This window comes from Notothenia rossii, assembly GCF_949606895.1.
Source record: "Notothenia rossii genome assembly, chromosome: 3".
Classification (NCBI taxonomy): domain Eukaryota; kingdom Metazoa; phylum Chordata; class Actinopteri; order Perciformes; family Nototheniidae; genus Notothenia; species Notothenia rossii.
The window spans coordinates 23,726,370-23,752,390 of NC_136901.1; the positions used below are offsets into that span (position 1 = coordinate 23,726,370).

A 26,021-nucleotide genomic window follows, 5' to 3' on the forward strand; every position below is an offset into this window, starting at 1 on the left:
ATAATCACTTCTATAAAAAGGTAACACATTTTAAATATAGTTAGACATATTAAAAGTAATTTAAAGCATCAATAATTAATATCAAATGTTTAACTATGAATGGTTTTCATTTATTTAACATTAGAAATGTATTAGTCTGGCCAATCCAAGACTTCAATGCTGAAGGGCCAATGGGTCTATGGTGGGGGTCAGCACAAAGGTCAAGAAAACCCACATTTGAAAGGGAGACAACGGATGATCAAGAAACTGGTGACTTGCTCAATTCATTTATGAGGGATCTATGAAGACAGGACAACAGCAGCACTACTGGTATTTTGTATACCAGCAATTGAGGGTGGACAAGTTTACTACCACTAGGTTCAAATAAGTGCGTTAATTACTTATTGTAAAGCATTTGAACATTCTTGTGTCACATGTTCATTATTAAGTTGATCTATAACTGTATAGCATCTTAATTATTTAAAATATAAGGTATCAACAAAAAAAAGGGCAACCGTATTTTCAGTTGGCAACCAAAAGCGGATGCCTGGTTGCCAGCCTGGCAACCACTTTTAAAAGTTAGCGTTGAGCCCTGCCTATATCATGGGTCATGTCTCAGCATTTACCTAAGCAAATATTGTTTCATGCTGCTCATATTGCACTCATATATTTGGTTTCATGCTCACATGGCTTATGTTAAGCAGGGTATGATATTCATGCATCATTGTACTCAAGCTAACAGCCGCATTACATTGTCTACATCTCCCTCTTCGCCGGGCATCGGCTCGTGCCGGCTATCCAAGATCTCTCCAGCTTACCTCTGGTAAACATGCATATAACTGGTGGTGGTGTCTTAAGAGCATTTCAGGGCTCGTTCAGGATAGGTGCAGCAAACCTGCCGCAATCAAGGTAATTGTTCCTCTTCCCTACAACAACCGCTTCTCATCCTACATTCGTCCGAACCCCAGTGCCGTGCTGGCTATCCAAAGGTCTCTCCAACCTTCAAATCGGTACGTATGCATATAACTGGTGGTGGTTCTTAGCATGTCAGCACGTATATTCGCCCCGCGGCTCATGTTTATCCTTGCATGTCTAACCCTGTACGTCCAGGTTGTAACCTTTGGGTCTGTATAAAATGTGTCCCTGCGAAGTCAGGTTGCCCCGTACGTCCGGGATGCCCCGTTCGTCCGGGATGCCCCGTACGTCCGGGAAGCCCTGTATGTCCAGGACGCCCTGTACGTCCGGGATGCCCCGTACGTCCGGGATGCCCCGTATGTCCAGGATGCCCTGTATGTCCAGGATGCCCTGTATGTCCAGGATGCCCTGTACGTCCAGGAAGCCCTGTACATCCAGGGAGGATGCCTAGGAGGCATCAGTATGTCTAAATCCCCACATGTATTAACCTCTCATTTCATCCATAGATTTCCACTGCATCCCACAAGGTAAGATTTCATCACGTTCAGTACTTCATACTTTCACTTCTTTTGGGGGTTCATCGGAAACGGTTCTTCCCTTCCCGAATGACATCCTACAAAACCTGGGCCTAATCGCCAAACACCATTTCATTCACTTGTTATAGACTGTCATCATTATGTTTCATTTATATAATGTGACCCAATAATAAACATGTATTCCATACATCACGTCTCTCCTGATTGAACACCTTTAGTCACAAAACAAACAACATTCTTCAATTTGGCACACTAACACCAAGTACCCTATGCGAGCTGAGAGTCAGTGCACAGAGATAGAGCAGGATAACACACAACTGAGTAAGATGACCCGGAGTTCAGAGAAAAAAACAATGAAGCATACACATAAAATATAACCTTTTAATTTGGCACTGTTGGGCATGTTTTATGTTCAAGATGTTGCTTGTCCAGTCATGACATCAACCATGAGCCACCACAGCTGAGCCATAAGGTTTGAGGCACTGAAATGCTCTCAAAATCCTGCTGTTTTTTTTTTATAAATCCAGTACACCTGAGATCTGAAACCATTCTGAGACACTTACATGTTCTGAACAATTATTACAGACCTCCAACACTGTCTTGCAAAAAGGTAGCTAGCTAGCAGTTAGAAACAATTTAAATCTGCATTATTGTAACTGCAACAATGGTGCAGATATATTTAGTTTCTCTTTCTCTTCAATGGGCTAATTTGTGCTGTAAAAGATACATCAAAATCATTCATCGTGACCACTATATTCTTTAAACTGCCAACTACAAGAAAATTACCAAGAATGTTACTTTTCAATTTGTGCTATGCATTTTCTTTGACAAAGTAAAACAATTCTATATCATGCAGAAATAATTGTTTAAGTTTACTCACTACCAAAAAAAAACCATAGCTCTCCCCTGACGAGACACAAGAAATGTGCTGCCTCCAAAAGTACAGCAGTACAATTGTTTTCCTTTCACAGTGAGACTTCCAAAATTGTTAACTCATCTTAATTGTTAATCTCAATGCACACACATTTTCCGTGCTTTCCAATAGTTTAAAATAGTTGTATTCCTCTGTTAAATAACCTGTTCAATACAAACATGCCACTTGTAAAAATTAAATAACATTTCTGTGAACTGATATTTGTTTAGTGAGCTTATAAGAGGATGTTCCCTGAAAGATTGTAAAATGTCAATGAAGATGTAAGACTTAGTATATTTGTTAATAATTACATACAATACATGGAATGTGTGTGTGTGTGTGTGTTCCAAGTGAATATGCGGCCCCCTGGTGGCCAGTACATAAATTGTGTGGCCCCCACCACCATCCAAGTTCCCCATCCCCGCTCTAAGTAGTGGGGGAGTTTTATACGTGGAAATTCTCTAGCGTTATAATATCAGCGCGGCCGCGGTCAGATCAGAATGCCTCCGAATGCAATTTGAATAGACCTACAGCCAATCAGAGCAACGAAACGTTGGGTCTGCGTCATGCCTTACTGATTGAGATCAATCGGAACCGCCATTCAGTATCCCCTTTGGATCTTCAACGTGTGCTATCATACGTCACGTTCACAGTGATCCCTTTTTATTTACTACAAGACAAATTTGCCGTTTTATTTCATACAGTTCCATTTTGATTGAGAAAGGGAAATAATCTAAACCTCAGACATGGCGTTTCACTGTCAAGGGGGGCGATATAGCTTGTATGTAATTACATTGCAAATACTGATTTGAGCCCCACCACTGTATGGGTTAGCCCTACCATAGATTACCCAACAAAAATACTCTGGCGCAACACATGTGTCAACCTTATAGAAAAAGTCTCTGAAGTCAGCATCTCTTATGGCTAAACAAAATAATAAAAGGACTTTATTGTTGTTCCTTTGGACATAATTATTCGTAGTTTACGCTAAATATTAAATGGTGCTTGGACCTTGAAACCTCCATGGAAAAAAAAAAAGTTTTCTCTATTACCCCACAACCCAAGTTGTGAATTATAACAAAAACACACAACAAAAAAAGTTTGTTTAAAGTTGTACTGGATACAAGCAGAGGACTTGATAATTTAACACTCACCAGTTTGGCGTTTGTTTTCACAAACGCCATGTTCTCCAGCTTCACGTTCAAAACATGTTAGCATTAACTTCGACATTTAACACCGAACCTTTTGCACTTGTCGCCTACTGTATCCGTTACTGTATTTGACTTTCGCAATCCTCCGCAGAGTATCTTCTTTAATTCTGTAACACTTCTCCCAAACAACAGTGCACGTGCAAAATCAAGACAGATTACTGTCTCGAGACGTCAGGTACCATTAGGGTTGTACCATAGTTGGGAGGGTGGTGGGGGATGGGGTCACACATTTTGACATGTACCATCACAGCTACTAGCCAGCTAGCTATAGCATCACAATGATCTCGCCAGTTGTTATTACAGCCAAGTTGACGTTTGGTCTAATGTAACTAACAACAAATGGTCCTCTTGTGCAAAGGAATATCAAAGGCTATTGTACATACGTCAATATATTGTAGGTACAAGTTCATGACTGCAATGCAAGTGGCTGTTGCTGATCAAATTATACATTTAAATGTATATTTGCAAATATAGTTTTACTGGATTGCCATTAAATGTGACATACATACTTGTCATACAGAAAAATCTGTCCATAATTCTGCAACTCTGTTATATTCTCATACATCCGCAGGGAATGCCATGCTCTCAGTCAATCTTGTCAAAGTCAATCTTGTCAATTGTATTACTCAACTTGAACCAATGCATATTTTAAGAGCTCCACTGTGCGTGAGGGAAAACATTTGAAATAAAAGAATAAAATCAGAAAATGGTTACATGCCTTTTTCTTTTTTTTTAGGGAAATATGAAATGGATCTATTTGCAATTTCAGGCTACAGCTACATACCCAGTCCCTTGCCCCCCACTCTCAGGAATAAGAGGCAAGGAAAAGGCCTGAAGGGTTGTGAAAGCCATGCTCTCCAGTAAGCAGAAACATGTTTAGCATTTAACACTGTACATGAGCTACAGGTCTCTATCTCAAGCTTCAGTCCCTCTGTTTCTCTGTCTGTGTTTGCTCTCTGTGCCTATCACCCTGGTCGTGAACATGACTATGTGTGATACGTTCCTGCTCATGTTGCATCTCGAGGCATATTCCGTGCCCTCTAAGCATGCTAAAGGAAATGGGTAATAGCTGCAATCTCCTTACTCCTCCACATCACTTCCCACAACTGCCCTCGCAGCCTGCAGCTCACTATCCAAACTTTATGTGGATAGTTCCCCTTGAGTTCACCGGCTGCCTATTTGACGCAGCATAATCAGTGGAGCATATGAATGAAGGATGAGATGCTTTGGTAACAATAGGCCAATGGAGGAGGAAGACAGACAGAGAAGAGAGGAAAGCATCAACCCACATGTAGGATTCACTACAGTATTATACCAGAGGACATTTCTCTACACTAACCTGTGAAGCTGAGAGTCCTTACAGTAAGGATAAAACACCAAATCAAACATTCCAGATGAAGTATGGGCCAAGAGATATGAGTGAGAGCTTAAGGGACACCAAGGGGCATGATTTGGATTCAAACCCATACGATTTAACCAAATCTCACATGAGCCCCAGCCTGAGGGACTATTCGGTTCCCCCCAGGAAATGACTGCTAGAGGTGAACATTTAAGCCACCTGTTTCCCTACCCTATAAACAAATGCATCAGCCATTCCCAAGGCCTCAGTAAATTCATTAAAACAGCAGGGAGTGGACCAGGGGGAGACAGGTGACCCCTTCTTCCAACTGACTGACAGCCAAGGTGAGGCAAAGTCAAACCACAGGTTGCTCCCTGCACCCTCACTAAACCTAATTTCCTTTCAGGCTGTTTCTTTTTCTGGGAGACTCCTACTGTGTAAAGTGAAATTGCCATTTTGTTTCTCCCCTTCTTCCCATACATTCCTTCCTCTATCTTACCAGATTGTCTGTTTTTTTGTTTTATATAGTCATCCACTTTGTACTTGTTCTGCCCCTGGTAGCCACAAACAAGCCAAAACATACATGGATTAAAAGCTGCCCATTCCTCTTTCCTACGACACTTTGACCTTCTTACTGTTTGTAGCTGCACATTGGTGGTATAAATATTGCCCTATATGTTAACAGATGCACACCCAGAAACGTACTCAGATATGGCTTTGATTGAGAAGAAATCCCCAACTTTTTCACTACAATTTTGAGACAGAAGGAAGACACAACATACTGTGGGTGCACATAGATGCTCCCTATGCCTTCACCTCCTTGTACCCTCTCACCTCTCTCTCTGTGTTTGCTGTGAAATCCAGCAGCTGTCCAATGCCATTTCATGGCCTATCAGGACCATCTGTAGGGGTGGGAAAGGCATTAGCTGCCCCATCAGCATACTCATTTTACCCTTCCTTAGGTCAAAGGTGGCGCCTGGGGACATCAACAGGTCACACACTTGCACAAAATGCACAATGCATAAATCTTTCTCTTAAAGGTCACGTAGATGATCTAAAGCAGGGCTATTCAACTACACATTCAGTTGGGCCAGATTTTATAACTACAAAATTCAGCTGGGCCAGACATTCAGCGGCCTGTAAAAAGCGGGTAGTGACACATTTTAAACAAACAGATATTACTGCGATGAAAAACATGCAATTTTTATTCATTGTTCATCTAACAAAAGGTAGCTCAAAAAGTGCATAAAAACAAAGAAATTAGCATTAATTTAACAGAATCTGAAAAAAAAGTGCACAGTTGTAGCATTACATTTGTTTGCTTTAGAAGTCAAATATTCAGGTTATGTTTTTTGAACCAGGCACATCACAAAGTGCATTTACTGAATACAATAATAGCAGTCTTAATAAATGTCCTCACATACAAAAAAAACAGCTAAAGAGCTCCAATGCAACACAAAGAGGTAGTACTGTAGCAATACTATTTTTTCACTTTTCAAGTAATAACAAATAAATTATACGTTTTGGTCACATTTGACCCAGACACATTACAAAGTGCACTTAAATGAATACAGAAAGAACTGTCAAACCCTTCAGTGCACAAACCCATAACAAGGGATATGGGTAACTATATGAATGAATACTACACTACACGCCTACTATAGTAAACTAGGTGCTTACTATCACCTCATTTGTGATTTGTCATCGCTGACTTTCTCAATGGGAGAAGGCAGGGACATTTTTTGTTTTGAACAAAAGCAGTGATTTTTGGCTCATAGGATGTCAATGCAATCCTAAGAAATGGGTGAAGGGTGCTGTCAGTCAGGGAGCAGCGAGTGCTACTTTTGATTGAGTTCATGTGTGAAAAGCTTGATTCACATTTGTATGTTGATCCAAACATACTGAGCACACAGATCGCTACTTTCTGAACGTTAGGGAACTGCTGTTTTTTGACATCACTCCAAAACTTCGCTGGCCCGTTAGTGTGCTGCATGTCAATAAGTTCCAGTGTATATTTCCCCTTGTCGATGCATGGGACCACTTCCTTTGCTCCGGTTGATACGTCCCCCTCTATTGCAACAGTGAAGGGGTCTCTGGCTAAGCCCATCACCTCTGTGGGCAGAGCAAGTCCATCCAATTGACCGGAAAAGTTCTCTTTGAACCTCGCAATGAAATCTGTCATCACATCCGTGATTTGTGCCGGAGATGTGATGTGTTTAGGGAGCGTCGGAAAATGCAGCATCCGACCCGTGCTCAAGTCGGTCGCGAAAAGGTCCAGCTTTACTTGGATCTGCTCCACAAGATCAATGACCGTTTTGTCTCTGTTTACGCTTCAGAGTTGAGAGAGACATGTTTTAGAGTTGCTATCATAGGACCACCGTTACTAGCACCACTAGATGCACTTACAAAAAACGTGCTGCGTTGTGGTTTGGTGGTTTCTATGCAACGCGGAGTGTTGCGTTCATGGTCTGTACTAGTGTAGGAATTTGGCTACGGGAGGCTGGGCCACTCGGGAGTTGGTTCTGGGCCGCATCTGGCCCGCGGGCCGCCAGTTGGATAGGCCTGATCTAAAGGATGTGATCATTCTTGCCGACATACAGTTTTAAAATATATTTAAATCCTGCATGATGGATACGTAAGACACCCCTTTGTATTTTGATGTCACCTAAGATACATTTGATCACATTTACACACACACACACACACACACACACACACACACACACACACACACACACACACACACAATCATGCACACACATAAATGCATACTGAGCTCACCTGCTTTCATAATGTACTACATAAATCCCTACAGTGTTTATTTTACTGAAATCTTCCAAAATTGCACATGTGGTCAGACAAAATGTATGCACTTCAAAAGAGCTTACATAGATTTTCCGCAGCTACCTTAAGTGCACTGAGAGGCTTGGGCTTAACATGACCTCATCACTAAATTTACAACATTACCTGATGCAAGACGCCGCAGCACCAAACATCAAAGGGCTCCAGTCAGCAGTTCTCTCCTTAAGCCTCTATTATGCTGGTTTCAAGTCTGGCTTGGTTTGAAAAAAGTACAAAAACACGAAGAAGAAAAGAAATGCTGCAAGTAATAGAAGAGTTGGGTAAGGAAGAAAGGACAAGGGGGGTAAGAGGAGGTGGGGGGAGAGGAGGAAGTCCTACAGTCATCATAAGGACAGCTGAGGGCTGTAAATCAGACATAACCATAGTAGTGCTTTCCCACAAGGGCTACAAGCCCTTCCCACTGGCTTCACACGAGTCAATAATTAATAAAAATGGCAGCTTAAGCCATCCCCAGTCCACACATGCACACAAATAAACAACCTTTGTCTTTAGAAAAAGGCTGCCTGAGTCGCTTCATGATTGTTTAATTCCTGAGAACTGCCATTAATTTCTGCAACAGCAGTTAATAGAAAATATTGTAAGTACTGTCATGAAGGTAAACAATGTCAGCACCAAACCAGAATCAGAATAAAAAAGGATGGGGAAAAAAGTAGAGGCAGAAGACAGAAAAATATTGAAAAAAGTTTAAAAAATGCGCCATTCAAATACCATTAGCACACAAACAAATACTAAGACACACACACATGCACTCCTCTAACTCATCATACAAAAGCCAGAGCACCAGTCGTTCCACAGGGAGCTCTGCACACAAACTCAGAGTACACACCCCGTCTACGATACACTCTCACAAAACGTGAGAAGAGGCAGCAGGAGAGAGCAGAAGTCCAGGGTCTGGAGCTATCCAAGGTTCTGAAACACTGCCACTCCCTCGAAAAACAATTGTCTGGAGAAGAGATTGGGGAGTGGAGGAAGAATTGGCTGAGGACAATAAGTGTCCACAGCAATGACTCAGCAGCGTGGCTCTCCTTTCAGCACACGCTCTGTTTACGTGCATGGAGTAAGCCACTGTCAGACTGTTTACTTATACCTTTGATATGCAATTGAGTTTCCCTGCTGCTATGAATAAGGCTGCTGACTGAATAATCCTGTTTACTGACAGAATGGACCACCTAAATAAAAACAAAAATATGTAGCTGCCTACAGTTTTCATTTACATACATTTTATTTTTATTCGTATACAATATTAATAAAATTAATTCACTGCTAGGAGGAAGAAAATGTAAATTAAAGGAACAAACTCCAAATACTAGCTGGTCTTCTTATATACTTATGATATTTTCAATTCAACCTAGGATGTGAAAAAGATGTATGCAAAATGTGATTAACATAAACAGTGCTTGTCGATCCCATGAATACAATTCCTGACATTATAACTGTGGAAGAAAACACTGCCAAACAAACCAAAGTGTGCTACTGGAAGTGAAGTACAGAGAGTGTTAATGCAGCTTGATTATAACATAGTGGAGATACTTTCCTGTCCCTTGTTGCTGTAGTATTGTGTATTGACTCTGTGAAAAGATTCCTATTTCAAAGGTTGGTTTCAGGTTCTGCAGAATGGCAAAGATGAAATATGAGTGCAACAGTTTGCACTGAGCCAATCGATTTTAGGAGTTTTGTAACACGATTAATAGTCTAACTTTAATTCATTATTGATATATTTGCTCTCCTACATCTACCTGCTATTTGTTAGAAGCTACATTTTAAAGCTTCAGAGAGAAAATTGATTTAAAAATGTTAAAAGTATTGACTTTTCTACAGAAATGGAATTTAAATCATGAACTACACCATGTATAGAGCATGTGAACTCTGGTGTGCAGCAAGGGTGACCAGGGTGAGTCAGCATCTCTTATGGTGAGCTACTTTAGTAGAAAGCAAAAGGTTTTTGTGAAATACAAAAGTAATTGTAAAAGTCAAGGTTAGCTGATTTACCCATGTGGGTTTTGTGGAGAAAAAGGTGTAATTAATGCGGTTTTCTGACCAAATTAATCCTATTTAGTCTCATCCTGCTAGTTTGGTTATTTTTTTTCGAGTGCACTCTTATTTTGAAAAATAATTACATGAAAAGGTATCTTAATGATTTGCATGCCCTCACCTAAAATAATATTCATGTCAATGCTTTTTTTACATTTTTATAAATCTTAAAAAGAGGTTGCATCCAGACAAATTAGCTCATGTATTTGTCTTAGCCATGATCCAACTAATTGGCAATAAGCATGCGCTTTTGCATGCTTGGGCTTAATGACTTGTTGCTCTGACAACATCTTTGAAAACCCATAAAATCCAACTCATGTCAAGTCATTACCATCAGAATATTCAAAGAAAGAACAGGGCACAGTGTGCGTGAGCAGAAACAATGCATGCGAGCAGAGAACTGTCTGTCGTTCTGAATTCACAGCCACTCACAACACAGTGGGAGTGCTGGGAGCTGTCTGTGAAGTATGTGGTGCTGAAGTGTGCGAATGGGCCGTGTTCATAAGGCATGTCCTTCCTTGATGGTCATTGAGTCCTCACGGTCTATCCCACAGTGCATCTTGCACCCATTGTTTCTGGTTCAGCTGTCCCACTCGGAACCGGATAGGCTGGAGGTGGCAATGCACTGTGGGATATGCCACAAGCACTTAATGACAAGGTCACTGAAATTCTCAGAGCAGACACTAAGCATTAAACTGTAAGTAATGGAGTGAGGAGAGATGAGCAAAGATAAATAAAGCAACAATATTAAGAAAATGATATGCGATGTTTGGGTAAGGCTTGTCTTTGACACACAAAACAAGTTGATAGGGCTTTGTTGAACATTTGATTCTTGTTTCTATACAACCCATTGTGGTCTGAAAAGGTTTAAGCCTTGAGCTAGGCATTTTCTTTGAAAGTATGCTGATTCAGAGTTTTTCTCCTTCACCCAGATATCAATGTAAATGCTTTCTGCAACTGACGGATGATTAAACTTACTGGCTGATATTTGACTTATCTTCTGAATTTCAATCTGTGCAAAACATGGCAGCTGTAATACAAAGTTATACTTTTTACAGAATTCATTTTTGGAATAAATGTAAGCTAAACAAATAAGTTTTAGCCAAAAGCATTTCTTTTCTTTTATATCTGTGATTTATTACACCTGCTGTAGTTTAAATTGTTGTTCACAAGATTTTACGAGTCACATCACCTTCTTTACACGGCCCATATTTTACTGATTATTCCAGCACACATCTGTTGTGCTCAAACAGTTTGAAGTGTTTGCTTCTCTGATTTACATGTCATAGCAGAGACTGAGCTTGTGAGGTGTAGCATTGATTTGCAAGGCTATATACTTTATATACAAGAATAGTATGATGTTTATGATTAAATTGGGTTGTAATGAAAATTGCTTTCCTGTGGCAATCCATATATAATAAAAATCCAGATTTATAATTAATTATGCAGCCATCATGTTAAATTAATTGAATTTCCCAACAGGAATCTCCATTCTCACATTCAATGTATTCAGTCATCATCAACAAAACAATAATGATGTCTTCTGCCATTAAAGATTGATGAGTGCTGATTTGATCATTTTGCAAATGTAGAAAAAGACCTGGTAATTATCAAAACCTCTGCATTGTGAGAAAGGCAGGGACTTCATGTGTCTTTCCCTCCCTGGCAAGAGAAAAAAGGTTAAAGGAGATGGAGACGTTAATGTAAGAGGAGAGAACAACACGCTCGCTCTCTCCTCATTGACTTGCCCCGGGCTACACAGGTGTGACTAAGTCTTATAGATTCACGGCTGATGGCAGAGCAGGGTTAGTGAGTGAATAGTGGGTAATCGGAGCAAAGTGCCCGCCTTGCAGATCCTTGGAGAAAATGGCTTGGCAAGAGAGAGAGCTCTCGATCGATAATACTCTGAAGAAGTTTGATAGGTTTTTGGTGGGGCCGACTTTCAACACAGCATCTGTGCTCTGGAAGACCTAAGAGCTCTGCTGGTTTCCTACCATCTTGTTTTCTCTGTTGATTCTCTGTCAGCCTGGAAGCTATTCACTGGGATGATATTGATCTTTCCTCTTACTGAATAGTGGACACTATTGCCCAACTGTTTTTCTTGGTTAATTTGTTCTGAGAAGGTCAAATTGAATAAAACTGTGTTTAGGAGGAACTGCCACTGAGATTTGATATAGTAAACCTAACCTAACCTATACATCTTAAGAAATCCTGTATTATGCATCTGAATTTCATAAAAAAAGGTAAATAAGCAGCAAGCCATAACACCACTCTGCATCTCTGCTGCTGATACAATATGTGGCACAAACGCCTCCCGTTTCCCACCTTTTACAGCTTGCTATACACCAGGGGCAATGTCAAATCTTAGTTATTCTAGGGACTTGCTGCGGAATTTGAGGCACAATACATGCACACCAGTCCCGAAATACCATGCCAAATGGTGTGACACTGATAAATCCTGGACTTCTCCTTTGGAAAATGGAAAAGAGACGGAGAGAAAGGGAGACTTGGAAACCCTGTGAGTGCTAAACCCCCGGAATCAGCAGCATTAATGGCAAGAGTGGCTCCGATCCCAAAACAATCAGATCTGGGCTTATTTAATATCTGGGCAATAATTTGAGAGGCTGCAGCTTTGGACATCTTCCGACATTTGAAATTAAACAAGAAATGTTTTAAAATACTGATTAATTAAAAAGATATTGGCTATGACAATGTTATATGTTATATAACAGCAATAGAGCTTAGTATCAGTGACGTAAGTGCTGTTATTTTAGCACTGCACTTGACTGCACTTCACCCATCCAATATCCAATCTGTCCAGTCATGTGCTGTTCCTTTTTTTTTCTGGGAAATGTAGAAATGAATAAAATATGTACTGTGTCACTATTGGGCTATATTTGTTTTAGAGTTGATCAAACAAGGTACATTGCTTTAAAACATAATGATTTCACGCGTTTTGCGCATGGTTGTGAATAAGAAATATGAAAATGTAGAAGAAAAACGTATGCAACAACAGTGCACTAAACAGTTATGAATATCCAAGTATGGCAAGGGACGTGATCCAAAAGACTAACGAAAGGTCTGCACTGCATCAGAGCAGTCACTCAGTAAGTCTCACTAAAGCTCTGGATTGATGGTTGCATTGAAATGGCTGGACTGAGATGGAGGGAGGGACAGATTGTCTGCGACTCTGCTCTCCCTCTCTCTCCTCCCCCGTCCTCCCCCTCTTTTCCTCTTACCATCATTTAGAAACACTCAGCCTTCACGTCTCTGCTTTTCCCCTTCAAACTGTGAAAGTGGCAGCCAAAGTGGCAAATGTGACACAGGCCTCATATGGCCCTGACAAAGAGGAAGATGGCAAAGAAAAGCTGCGTAGACACAAGAGAAGCCATTAAAACTAATGTTTGTAACGGGACATATGGTACAAACTAAAATTAACACCTTAGCTATCAAACTTTCAATTTGTACCTCCGCCCAAAAGCCAAGTAAATGTGGAAGAACTACAGTTAGTGCATCAAAGCAAGATACATAACAACTATAAAAAATACAATAAAGCTGAATGTGATTGAATTCCAGTACCCATTTCATTCTTATGTTCTCTGTTGAATCCCAAAATGGTGTCAGCAGTCATCGCTCAATTGTGCTTGTCTATTCCTGGCTCATTACAGCTGAGAGAATGGTGCTGTACAATTGTTTGACCGTTCCTGCTCAACCTATGTCCTTGGCTGCTGAGAGCGCTCCACGAGAGAGTTATATGGGATAAATGGTGGCTATTCCCACTCTCTGCCCTGTGGCTGTCTGCATACAAAGAGCCATGGTATCTGTTACGAGAGAAGGCTGACGAAGGTACGCTGGCTGCACAAACCCAATGCAGGCATGCCCCAACTCTCTAAAAAGGATCCATTGTGCCCCCCCAAAGCCTTTCCCTCTTAGCGGTGAAGTGGCCATTGTGGCCCGCAGAATAGGCAACCCTCTCCATTGCCTGGCAGGTAAAGTGACGCCGTGATGAGGCTGAGTGTGGCCGCGGTCGTAACAGTAGACAGTCTCTCAGTATCATGACCTCCATCAGCCCCAGAGTGCCCCCTGTGGCTCACTCCATTCTCCCAACAGGTGGGGACCATCCAGACTTAATTCCAGCCAGTGAATAGAGCCATTGGAACAGGTGCATTCTGATATTGGAAATAGCCGATATTGGAGTTGTGCGGTTGACAGTTTTTACCGTGTACGTCTCAACTTTGGACAACTTGTATTGATTTTGCTGCAGGGGTGGTTCTTTGGAAATAAATTCCTGTATGACAGGAGAGACAAAAGCCTTATGGATTTCTGGGAGAGGAATAAAGTGCAGTGGAGCACAGCAATTCTCTTAAGAGTTCCACACAGTGAGCAATATTTTACAGCTTTGCTCAGTCAGCTAAGGAGTTTGGAAGAGGAGTTTAAAAGAAAGAAACAAAAACAGTGGCAAAACAATCATTACATGTGGGGCTGATGAAGCTGTATGTCCATGGTGTTAACTACAGCTTATGTGCAAATTAGAATAGGGAACACAATTCAAAAGTGATGACTGAGCTTTCTATACTATATTTACTACATCTTTGAAAATGCTGTCTACTTTTCAGGTGGATAATCTCATGACATGCTTTGTTGACCAGAGAAAGAATCCATTAAACATTCCTCTGAAGAAAAAAAAGGCTTATCATGGGATTAGCTTTTATTTGATTGCAAATGGCTCTGTCCAAACAAGTAAGTGACACTGGTCAAGTCCAGCGCTTAGCAACTGCTATTGTTTAGCTAGATATGGAATTATTATGCAAACACATTGTATAATTATGCACAACTAGAAATAGTGTTGGATGAGTGATTTCCCACAGTATAAGGATTAGTAACCAACACCCACTCTTTAATTATGAGCATAAAACTCTTATGTTGGCTTTTTTTGTCCCATATTCCATGTTATGCAAAGTGCTCCAGTTTGAAATAGAATAATTTCACAGCTAACCACATGTTAGCAGATGCCAGAATGGATACTTTTGGAGAAAATGCAAGTTGTCTCCTTTTTATGTTTTTTTTTAATGCACTGATATTATGTGTGACTCTGCACTGTGGATGACCTTGCAGCTGCCTCTTCTAATGACAGGAGGAGGCAGGGCATTTCAGGTTGTCGATATTTATGAGAGGACACATACTTGTTGTCTCCTAAATACCTAAAGAGCAACAGTGGCGTTATGGAAGTACGTGACTCTTTCCAGAAGACGTCGCAGATGTCCCCGACACCTTTCCGACACCTGCGGATGATATTAGCGCCACCTCGATTTACGACTTTGTTGTTATCTCCGTGTTTTGGACAGACAAAGATGGAAACAGTCTTGGTGTGGATGATGACACAAAGCCAAATTAGTCTCTAAAAAAAACCAATGTTTCCAACAAAGTTAGAGAGGAAGGACTTCAGGTCTTCAGATTGCAGGTGAGCACGATACATCATCATCAAAAGAGTGTTAATATCAGTTTGCTTTGTCCAGAACGTGCCCTTTCAAGTGGGGAGGTAGGGAGTCTGGAGTGATATTTTTAAACCTGAGAAACAGCAGCTGCCGTTGCGCTGGAGTTATGTGGGTTAAACAGCTCACTGGCGGGTGCTAAGGAGATATGTCTCACACTTGAAACACAAACCGGTCCTGATAAACTTTCCAGCCCAAAATCCTCCCAAGTCGAAGTTGGGTGACACCCGAGGGAGATGATATTTGAGGTGAGGCCAAAAAAGAGATAAGATGCTCACATTACAAAATGCCTGTTTTATCCCTCCATTATTAATACTCCCTTATTCTCTTAAGGAATATCAAGCTGAGCTGAAAATATGGAAATGCAAATATTTCAAATCTAACCACTGGAGGCTACGGCGAACATCTTCATTAATTCATTGGCCTGCTTTTTGTGGGTTACTCTGATTTTTAAAAAGGAGGCTGGGATTCCATTACTTTCAACAGTTTGAGGGAGGAAAAAATCCCTCATCCAAGGTTCAAATGTGCGTGCGAGCTCTCATGAATTCATGACCCAATCTTTGCGGAATACAGTAGAGTATGTGGCAAAAATCCAGGGTTTTTCAACACTCAAGTCTCTCAACTATTTCTCAATTAGAAAGACCAAAGGCAAGTTGTTAAAAGCCGAGCAGAGAGCTTTGAACCCAACTGCTGCTATCACGCATACATTTTGAGCCCTTTTTCTCTGGCGCCGACAATGACAGGACATGTACTGACTTTTACATCCTCAATAATAAATATCCTGCTAGAATGACTCATATTAGTACCAATCTAGACACGATATCCTACCGGTGAGGCCACCCAGGAGGAAAGGGCGTAGCTCGATCCGATCGATGGGCCATACTGTGTCCCTTCCCTCTATCTTTCCACCACCCCTTTCCTTTCTCTCACAAATCATTCCATGCAATCACTCAGAGACAAAAAGTGGTCTTTCAATCCAGCTGTCCATCATAGGCTGTTCTACCTCTACTCAGCAACTGCTTAATCAAAAGAAAAAAAGAGAGATTGAAGGGCAAGACAAAAGAGCTGGCGGGGCACGTCTTGTTTATAATGGCACCCACAGCTAAAATAGAAGGAGTGAGGAGGAGTAGGGAGAAATCTTTCTATCAAATTCCTTCCTCTTTTTATGCAAGGGAAAGTGTCTGTCTTCCTTATAGCTCCCCTAAGCTCCTTTAACCTCTCTTCTCTCCCACTCTGCGGGTGGATGCTGGACGGGAAGATGGATGAGGGCCAGACGGCAAGCGGCAGAAGAGTGAGTTAATGAGGCCGATTGCTCTCTTTGCCTCCTTGCGAGGGATTACAGGAAGATTACCCATTCTGATTCTCTTCTCTTACAATGTTCAATCCCTCGGTCTCTGTGGCGGTAAACTGGAGGGGTGCCACGGGGCGGGAGGGGGCGTGGGGAGGGTGTGAGGGCCAATGTTTTGATAGAGGTGAGATAGAAGACAGTGCCTCAGCTCTCTGTCAGGGGAAAATGACAGCTGCTCAAAACACTGACCTGCGAAAGGATAGAGTTTCTGACTGATGCTTGCAATCTGACAGCTGCTTCACAGGCTGTGCTCGGCCTAAATATACCCAGCATGAGACTGAATATCTTATAAATCGAGCTCCATCATTAGATCCAGTCCCTCTCCAGATTCAATATACAGAAATTCACAACAAACATTTACAACACCTCAAATGATGCATTTGAAAAGGTGTTGTTATTCCGCAGTGTTCAAATGGCATGCTGATTGTGTGTTGACCAAAATGATGGCATTTGAGTTGAAACGCTGGAGATTCAGTATGCAGGAAAAGTTGTTAGGAGCCTAATGTCACAGGGATGAGCGAAAACAAAGAGAAGCACGGGACCTCAAATCCACTTCTTGCACTCACTGCTAGCAAACAGTGAAAAGGTCTGGAGAAATTATTCAAATTGCAGGAGAATTTGCAATTATTATAAGTCATCTCAACCCCAAAAAACAATGTTAAGCACCCTTCATGAAGTACACTGAAAGCTTGGAGAACAATGGCATCATGTATGGGCCCACTTTCTGTCTCCTATTGTATTATTATAAAGAGGAGAAGCTACTTAGGTATTTCCACAGCCAGTTGGTATTTTTTGGGTAATTTGGATATGACAACGGATGTGCTCAGGAAAAGTAATATTGGTACTGTAATTCTTCAGGTAAATGTTTATGAATTGACCCGCTGAAGAGGGCAACAAAATGTAGTTTTGATCCATTGCTCAGGTGTCAGCGGAGTCTTCCAACAGTATCCAAGGCTTTATGAGACCACACATTTCTGGCATGTCAAAGGAAATTAGTCAAATCACCTCGCCTGTTTTCTAGTACAGGGCTTCATTTGCATTAAGAGGACAGAAAACTCAATAAGCACCACCTTTTCCAGTGTGTGCTTCAGCAAATAATCCATACTGTTTTATATGTTCCTCTTCAACCAATAAGTTCATGGCAGTCATTCGCAGCTGGGAGAATTTTCATCAAAATGCACACTTAGCTATAAGACAATCTAAGAATAATAAAAAAAGAAAAATGTAATTACTGACATTTGTCCCACCTAGCCACTGTCTATCAAGAAGGAATGATAAGTGATTTTAGTGATCAAAATACAAATATTTATGAAAAATTAAGCGAGCAGTCTCATCTTTATTCTGAAAAACTGAACACATCTTCTGTATAAAAAGGCAGAGTAGCTTTCCACAGACGCTTATGTGGTGTCTGCTTTCCTCCTCTCCTCCCATCCCTGCGCTGCTGAACTAACCTTACCTACATCAACTCTGTTTAATTATTGTTAGCACAACTAAGCCCACAACCCGACTGGTATCACATAATCAGAGATCTACCGGCTTGTAGTCCTTGTTAAATATCCTCTCGTTCGGGGATTTTGTGTATTGACACCGTTACGCACCCCAGTGGGCGTTTGGCGACACGGTGGCGCAGGACTCGCTGCATACAGTTGCAGCAGGACTCGGCGCAACATAAAGCCCCCAAATATATACGTACTGTACTGTACGCATTTTACCACGTCGTGCTGTTCACATTAACTTAGAGATAAACACTTATCGGAGAGCATTAACACCAGAGAGGGTCAGACCAGACAGGCTGCCCTCCACCACCCAATTATAATGCAGTTGTCCAGTAAAGAAAGTATACCCTCCGGCGGCCTAATTCCCCGCGTCAAAAAGCTTCTATTATAGCATTTAAAATATACATTAGTTGTAAATAATTAATGATAAACTAGGGTGAAAGCAATCGCCCTAGTACCATAGTCATGATCAACTCTGGTGGGTACAATCCAGCAACATTTTAATTCAGGGATTTGGAGTGAAGGAGAAGTACGTGTGCAAGTAAGCATGCTGTGTGTGTGAAAATTAGGCCACATGTACTGTATCATCAACAGACTACACTGTGTGTCTACAATTTACAGAAAACAAATCTAAACGGGAGCTGTTTAAATAAAACGATACCCCGAGTGTCGGAAGCTGGAATAATAACCCTTTCACAAGTCAAGTCGTCTGCGTAAATAAATCCACATTTTACAGGAAAACTGACTTTCAGCGATCACTGTGATTTTTTTGTTCCTGAATTCCCACACTCTGTCACGCGTGGCTTCAAACATAGACGTCCATCACACCGAATTCAACGTGTCTGCTCCCAGAACCGCAGAAAACAAACAGCAGAACACGAATCCACTCGCTTCCCAAATCTCCTCCAAATATTGACCCATTACGCATCGTTTGCTGCTGGCTTCCTCTCAGCGGAACAAAGCCAACAATTGTTAATAATTGGTATATGATAAGTTTAATTCTAAGACATTTTCCATTGACTTCACCTGTCATCATGTGTACGGCTTTAGTATAGAGTGAAAAATCCCCACACAGAAATATGTAGTCACAGAAAATAAGAGAAAAGTCCTTACTTGTGTTTTGCAGCAATTCCAGCAAAGATAATTATCCTCCAGTCTTGGGGAGGTTTGTAAAGATCCCTGGATAAATCTGTAGCAGTTCACGCTTCTTTGTTTCTTTCTTTTTTTTATCCAGAGCGTAGAGGAGACCAGAACGAAGGTTTTCTTTACCCCCTCTCTCCTTCAAGACAGATGTGAGTCCTGGCCGACTCGCTCCACCTGCATCCCTGCTGGAAATACCAACAACAAGGCAGAACATGCGACTTCAGATTAGTTTTCAGAATAAAACTCCTAAATTAGTATGTAATTCGGTGGCTTTTATTGTGGAGGTTCTGTTCAGCGGATGCTTCTGTGTGTTTCTGGGGGATTTGACGCATCTCCACCTGCATCCACTGGTAGAGACACAGCAGCATCAGCAGCGGCACCGCACTGAGGAGGCCGCCCACAGAGACACGCCCCACTCCGGCTGGAGAAGGCTATTTCACCCTGGGCGAGGAAGCGAGAGGGAGGTCCTGGAAATGCTGTGAAATGTATACTCCACTTTCCGGTGTCAATATTTCGGAGATGTGAAAAATAGTTTGGTGGAAGAAAATGTGTGTAAACCTGATAAACCAGTGAGGGATTTCAAGAAAAAAATATATAATCAATTGCGATTAAAGAAATAATGATATACAGTCCCATATCGACAATGTTATCCTTTATACATGTCTATAAAGGATATGTTTTACACAAATAATGGCCTGCAGTCACAGCTGCCTCAAATAATGATATCACAGATGGAAGCAGAGCCTATCCTCAGCTAGATGTGAACCTAATTATATACACTACACTGTCTGGCAAAATGGAACAATTACTAATGAGTCACAAACTTTCAGATATAACCATCAGGTGCACTGCTGCTATTATTTGCTAATGACTGCCCACACCCTCCAACATTTCCACGGGCAATTATGTAGACAAAACAGTGGGTCCATGAGCTCATCACCATAAAGGGAGAAAAACAGCATAAAAAGACATTTTCTTCCAAATAAGGCATGCTCCTCATCAGTGCATTTAGTTTGATACACACAAACATATCCCTCATAAAGATGAATATAGCGACGAATGATTGATAAATACTATTACAAAGAAGAAGAAATATTGAGTTAAGGTTTATTTAACAGTTTAAAAGTACCTGAATGATAACCAATAATAATATATTAACAACACTTTTATGTGTCTCAAGATACAAGTAATAGTAAACAAATAATATACTAAGTAATAATAGGACCAAAGTATCACTCTTATATTCTATTCACATATATTGTACTCAAAAGATTCATAGTATTTCAACCATATAAAATGCATTCAAAGGTATGGTAATGTTGGACCTGTTCAAGTAGAATGATTTTCTAGATAATCTGAATATCCACAGCTTTATAGGATCTCTTCTTGTGCCAACTGAATTCAACGTTGTTACCAGTCCAGAAAGCACTGCCAGTTAGTTAAATGCATTACATGTCCACCCTGAGTAAACAAGACCCTAATCAATAACTGAAAACACTGTTGTGTGTTTTTCAACAGATAACAAGTGGGATCAGTTAAGACTAGCCAAGCCATTCCCTTAGTGCTGCACCCTCACCTGTTACCCTAGGCTGCACTGCCATCGCTCATGCTGAAAACAAGATGTCACCTGCACAAATGGGACTATTTGATCTGGGCAGAGAAGAGGGTCATTTAAGTCAGGGCCGGGCCATTTGAAGCTGAAGCTACATTTCTCTCCCTCTCTCACTTTCTCTTCATTCCCTCTCCTCATCATGTCAGACACTGGGCTGACAAAGTTCCTCATTAGAGGCCCAGCCTGGCCTCACTGTGCTCTGTTGCTCCGTCTTTCCTTAGTGGGAGAACAACTGGGTCCGCTCATCATGTCCTCCATCATGTCAACACATTGTCATGGTGAAAGTCTTAATTTCGGCCTCAATCACAGGATATCAAAGATTTCAGTTATAAGTCGAAAAGTACAGCAAATATAAAAAAAATGTACACGTTAAAGGTCCCCTATTATACTAGGAGAAGATTCAGGTGATAAGATGGGGGGATTTCCTTGGTTGCTGATTGGCTAATGGTTACACAAGCCAACAAAACGTGACATCATAAAGTGGCCAAAATCTGATCAGCTCATTTTCAGACAGGTTTTTATATAAATGGATCAGGACAAAAAGAGAGAGAATCTTTTTTCCTGAAACTTTCAGAATCTCTACACAGAGGGGACACACGTTGATGTAGAGACATGCAAAAGAGGATTTTGCATAATAGGTGACCTTTAAGAGTACAAAAGCAAAATGAGTTAATGGCTAGTTTACGCCTCAGTTCTCGTCAATCACTAACCATTTGGAACATTGACCACACAAACACTATTGACACATGGATCAATGGTGTGTCTTTGAGTGTTTTACAGTACACACCATTCATCCAGCCATCAGCCTGTTCTGCCTTAAAGGTGTGTCCACGTCAGAGCAGTGTGTCGACAGAGAAATCACATCAATGGATCTGGAGGGCATCAATCACAGCCCTATTGAGCTGCGTGCTGTAATGGCCGCCTGTCAAAGAGTATTGACACCTCTCAGAATTACATTTTCAGGGCAGAATATGAAATTAAGAAAATATAATGAGGCAAGCTAGGTGGCAATGTGTTTTATATTGTTTTTTAAGGTATGTCAGTCAGTGTTTAAGTTGAATATTACATTTACTAGTTACTATGGGAAACTTTGCCCAAATGTATATTTGACCATTTGGACACATCTTTTAAAACAAATAACTAAATAAATCATATCATTTTATCTTGTTTTATTTAATTGCAGATTTGTATCAGCACAATACGTAATTATATTCAGTATTATAGTAATGTGTGATGGCCAGAGCCACACAGGGTAAGAAAAATACACCCTCACCTCCAGTAGTTTTGCTTCATTTCAGTTACAGTATAACATGTCAACAATTAACAACACACATTTGATTTAAATGTTAAACTCTGTATTTGCTTGTAACCTGATATTACTCGCCCCCAGCATAGATAAAAACATCTCAGCATTGTATGAAATATGTGTGGGACCGGAACAAAAATAACATCCAATATTCTGCTAAGAAACATAAACAAAGAAAATGTGTTGGGATAGTTTTAGCATCTTGGGGATCCAAACTCCGACAAACAATTTAAAGAAAGAATGAGAAGTCACTCTGTTGGTAAAACTGCTTGCAACTCGTGGGACAAATCAAATTGTGACAGGGGGGGGGAACACGTAGCAGCCAAGTTACCATCCATAAAGGGTAAGAAACTACTGTTGTAATATATTGTTTGATGTCAGTATGGAGAATTGCAGGTTTGTTTACTAAGATGCCCTTCCCACAAACCCACAATGTCTTCTGATATACAGAGGTTCTCCTGGCATTTGTCATAGTCCCCCCTTTCACAAAACTGCCAGTCTCTGCGGCCATTGTTAGATATACGCTTCAATCAAGTGTGAGTCAATGCTGTTTGGTGCAAAGAGATTTTTCCATTCAAAGGGAACATCTAAAAAATAAATGAAAACATTTCATAGCAGAGAGATGTCAGACTGAGTGTATAACACAGCAAATATCATCAAATAACTACCAGCCTGTTATTGTGATCTGATTTGAACCCAATAGAGATTTCATGCTTTTTAAATATCAGTATAACTCATTTCAGTCAGATGTCTTCCAGCGCCTTGATTTAATATTCCCTACATATAAAGCTGGCTGATTTGATAAGCTTTCACTCATGAGTAATTCATTTCATTGTTGGAGGACCCTGTGAGGTTGTTGCTTTTTTCCTCTTTCTCTCCATTGAGCTAATTAAAACTAATTGAATTGAATTGATGGTACCAAGCCCCTGAATCACAGTGCTACCACCTCAGTCCTGCTCATCCCTGAAATTAGACAAATCAAGTGTGCCGTGTAATCAGACAAGAAAAACAGTTGACACGCAAAAGAAGCCGTCTACCCTGTTTGTTGTTGTCATTATCACAAATCCATCAAATTCCCTATTAACGACTAACAAAGGGAGAGTTGTTTGAACACAAATACATTTAGTTGCCTTAGATATGACAATGGTTGTTGTTTTAACCACAAAAAGTCTCCTTGGGTGCATTTTGTCTTGGCTTGAAAGCACTACACTTAAACATTTGGAAAATGTTTATTCCAGTAAGAGATGTGCTTCCTCAAACTACATAAATGTCGCTTTAACACCAGTGCAGCCAAATGCAGATTCATGGTATACATCATTTGTGTGTTGTAGTGGTGTGTAGGTGTATGCATATACAGTAGGCCTACTAGCTGATTGTTTACGTACAACTGTATTATGAAGTGTTTCTCGACTTTGATTTTCTAACTACTTTTCATTTGTGCTTTATTGGATAATGTGCAAGAATATTAACTTGATATCAATGTTGGTCATATCCTGTAAAAAAGGCTATCTATTTTGAAAACGCAAATGGTCTTATAGCTTTTTCCCTATCAAATACATGATTCTTTCCAAACGAAAAGACAAATACTTGCATCGTGTTGTAAAATGATGCATCACAACACATGTAGATCAGGTTAGAAATAAATAAATAAATGAGATTATAGGCCCACGTGATACTCAAAAGTGCCGAAGTATTTACAGTTCAATGTGTTCATACTGCAAAGCGAAACATTTACTGCTCTGACGAGACACCTAAAAGCCTCAATCCAGATCTTTAACCAGCAGGGCGAGGCACGGGGATTTGCTACTCAGACACAACACCTGTCAGAGAAATTGATCTATTTCTAACGCGTGTTGGAAGGATGTTGACTAATGGTCAGCAGGCAGTGGAGAGAGGGAAGAGAAGAGGTTTGCATGCTGACAGCGTGAAGAGAAATTACCGTTAAACATTTCAGTTACAAATCTGTGTTGTTAGCCTCTGAGGCAAATTTGGAGACTGTCGAATAAGAAAAATGATATCGTCAGTTGTTAGCAAATGCCCCCATATGTTGTGTTCGAGCCTTGCTCTTCCTAACTGGGACGAAAACAAAATGTGGGGCTTTGAGAACAATGTGGGGCTTTGAGAACAATGTGTTCCATCGAATTTGTATTCGAGGAGGATGTTTGGCAAACTAATAAACTGCTTTTGTTTTACATTTTAACAGCAATCAACATTGTTCCTACAGTAGTTTAGCTCCTCCCACTGTGCACTTTAAGTGTATTTTGTGGGAAACCTTTGCCTCTTTATCGCTCTTGTAACCACAACAGTTGATGAAAGTCTTCTACACAAATCAACATTCTTGATCGGGCACAGGAAGAGGGTGGTTGTAAATCAACAAGCCTTTCTGTCAGTGGTATATGTAATTCAGTTTTTGACAGTGGTTCAGAGAGCACAAGAGTCTAGAAAATCAGTAGGCGATGAGAATCACACCGGTAACCACAATGGCATATGCTGAACAATCAGCTGGATTTGTCTGAAAAAATAATAGATGTGTTTTGGAAAAACTCAAAACAAATCAATTATCTCCTTCAAAAAAGAAAATTGACAAAGCAGCACTTTATTCAGTCATTCCTTGTAATCATCTGACCGGCCTCTGAGATATGAATCTGTCGTTTTGAAGGGCATTGTGGGAGAATTGTGTTATCAGCATGTATGGCGAAGGGGAGAAGCAGGCATGCTCTGCACCCTAAAGGCCTTTATGATTAGATGATGAGGCATGATGGCTCCAAACATATTTACCCCACAGAGCCCTTTGGACATGCTGTGTGTGTATTTGTAATGCAACAGTGACAACATCAGCATATTTGCAGATAGCAGCACACAAAGAAGGGAGAGGAACAAAGGTACACAGCAGGAGGCACCTCTGAAGATGTTGATCTGTTTGTAGGAATCGTATGTTTGCCTGCAGTAGGGAAGAAATACCACATGGAATGGATTTCCACACAGATCAGATCACAAGAAAGAAAGCCTGATCTGTGCGTGCAGTGTCTTAATGAGTGTCCCTGAGTGGGCTCCATTCCACAGCATTTGCCCGGATCAGGGGGGGCTGTTCTCCCTGGGGGGGCCCTCTGTTGATCGCTGTTGCGGTGGTGAACCAGGACACCGGTGGGTTGTCTTTGTGTTTGAAGAGGTGGGGGGCCACAGTCTCTGATGATAGAAGAGACACTTTACACACGGTGTGAGGGTAAGCAATTATCCCCCCCCCCCCCTGAGATGGAGGGTGCAACAATGCTGCCTTGTCAAGGCTGAGGAAGTATTGCAAGCCCTTTTAAAATTTAATAAGAAGGCTGATTGGTAGCAATTCAGATGGCAATAGTGGAAATGACATTTCAACGTGTCAGAATGTCATACTGTTAAAATGTTCACTTAAGTTATCTGTAAAACCACTTTGCCATGACCATATTCTATAACATTTTACATGTGGAAATAACATTTCAATCCCTATTTTCTTATTTTAAATCTTTAAAATCTTTCACTCTACTTCACTTACCCATTTATTTTAAAGGTTTATTTTAAGTATAGGTTTTGTTTAGATTGAAATGAAGATGAGGATTAAGGAAATGTAATTCCTCGATAATTGAAGTCATGCTTATTTGCCAAGAATCAGAGAGACAGTAAAGTAAAAGTCAGTAAAAGGATTTTTCCGACGGCTACTTGTTTCCCTCTGCCACAAACCTGCTGCTAAGCTAGGCTAAATACCTCATGCAGTATTGAACGCACAGATGAATTTAGTATTGATCCTTCATCTAATTCTCAGTTAGACATCAAATAAGCAGATTCCCCCAAGTGTCTAAGCATC

At 40.8% G+C, this 26,021-nt stretch overlaps 1 protein-coding gene across 7 annotated transcripts in view; it reads right to left on the minus strand.

The window, feature by feature from the left end:
* nrxn2b (neurexin 2b) overlaps positions 1-19,399 on the minus strand; it is a 667,491-nt gene extending 648,092 nt beyond the window's left edge. For all 7 annotated transcript variants that reach the window (XM_079668270.1, XM_079668273.1, XM_079668275.1 and 4 more), the window contains exon 1: positions 19,236-19,399. The gene's annotated coding sequence lies outside the window, so the exon portion shown is untranslated. The remainder of the gene's footprint in view (positions 1-19,235) is intronic.
* Positions 19,400-26,021: the final 6,622 nt, after the last annotated feature.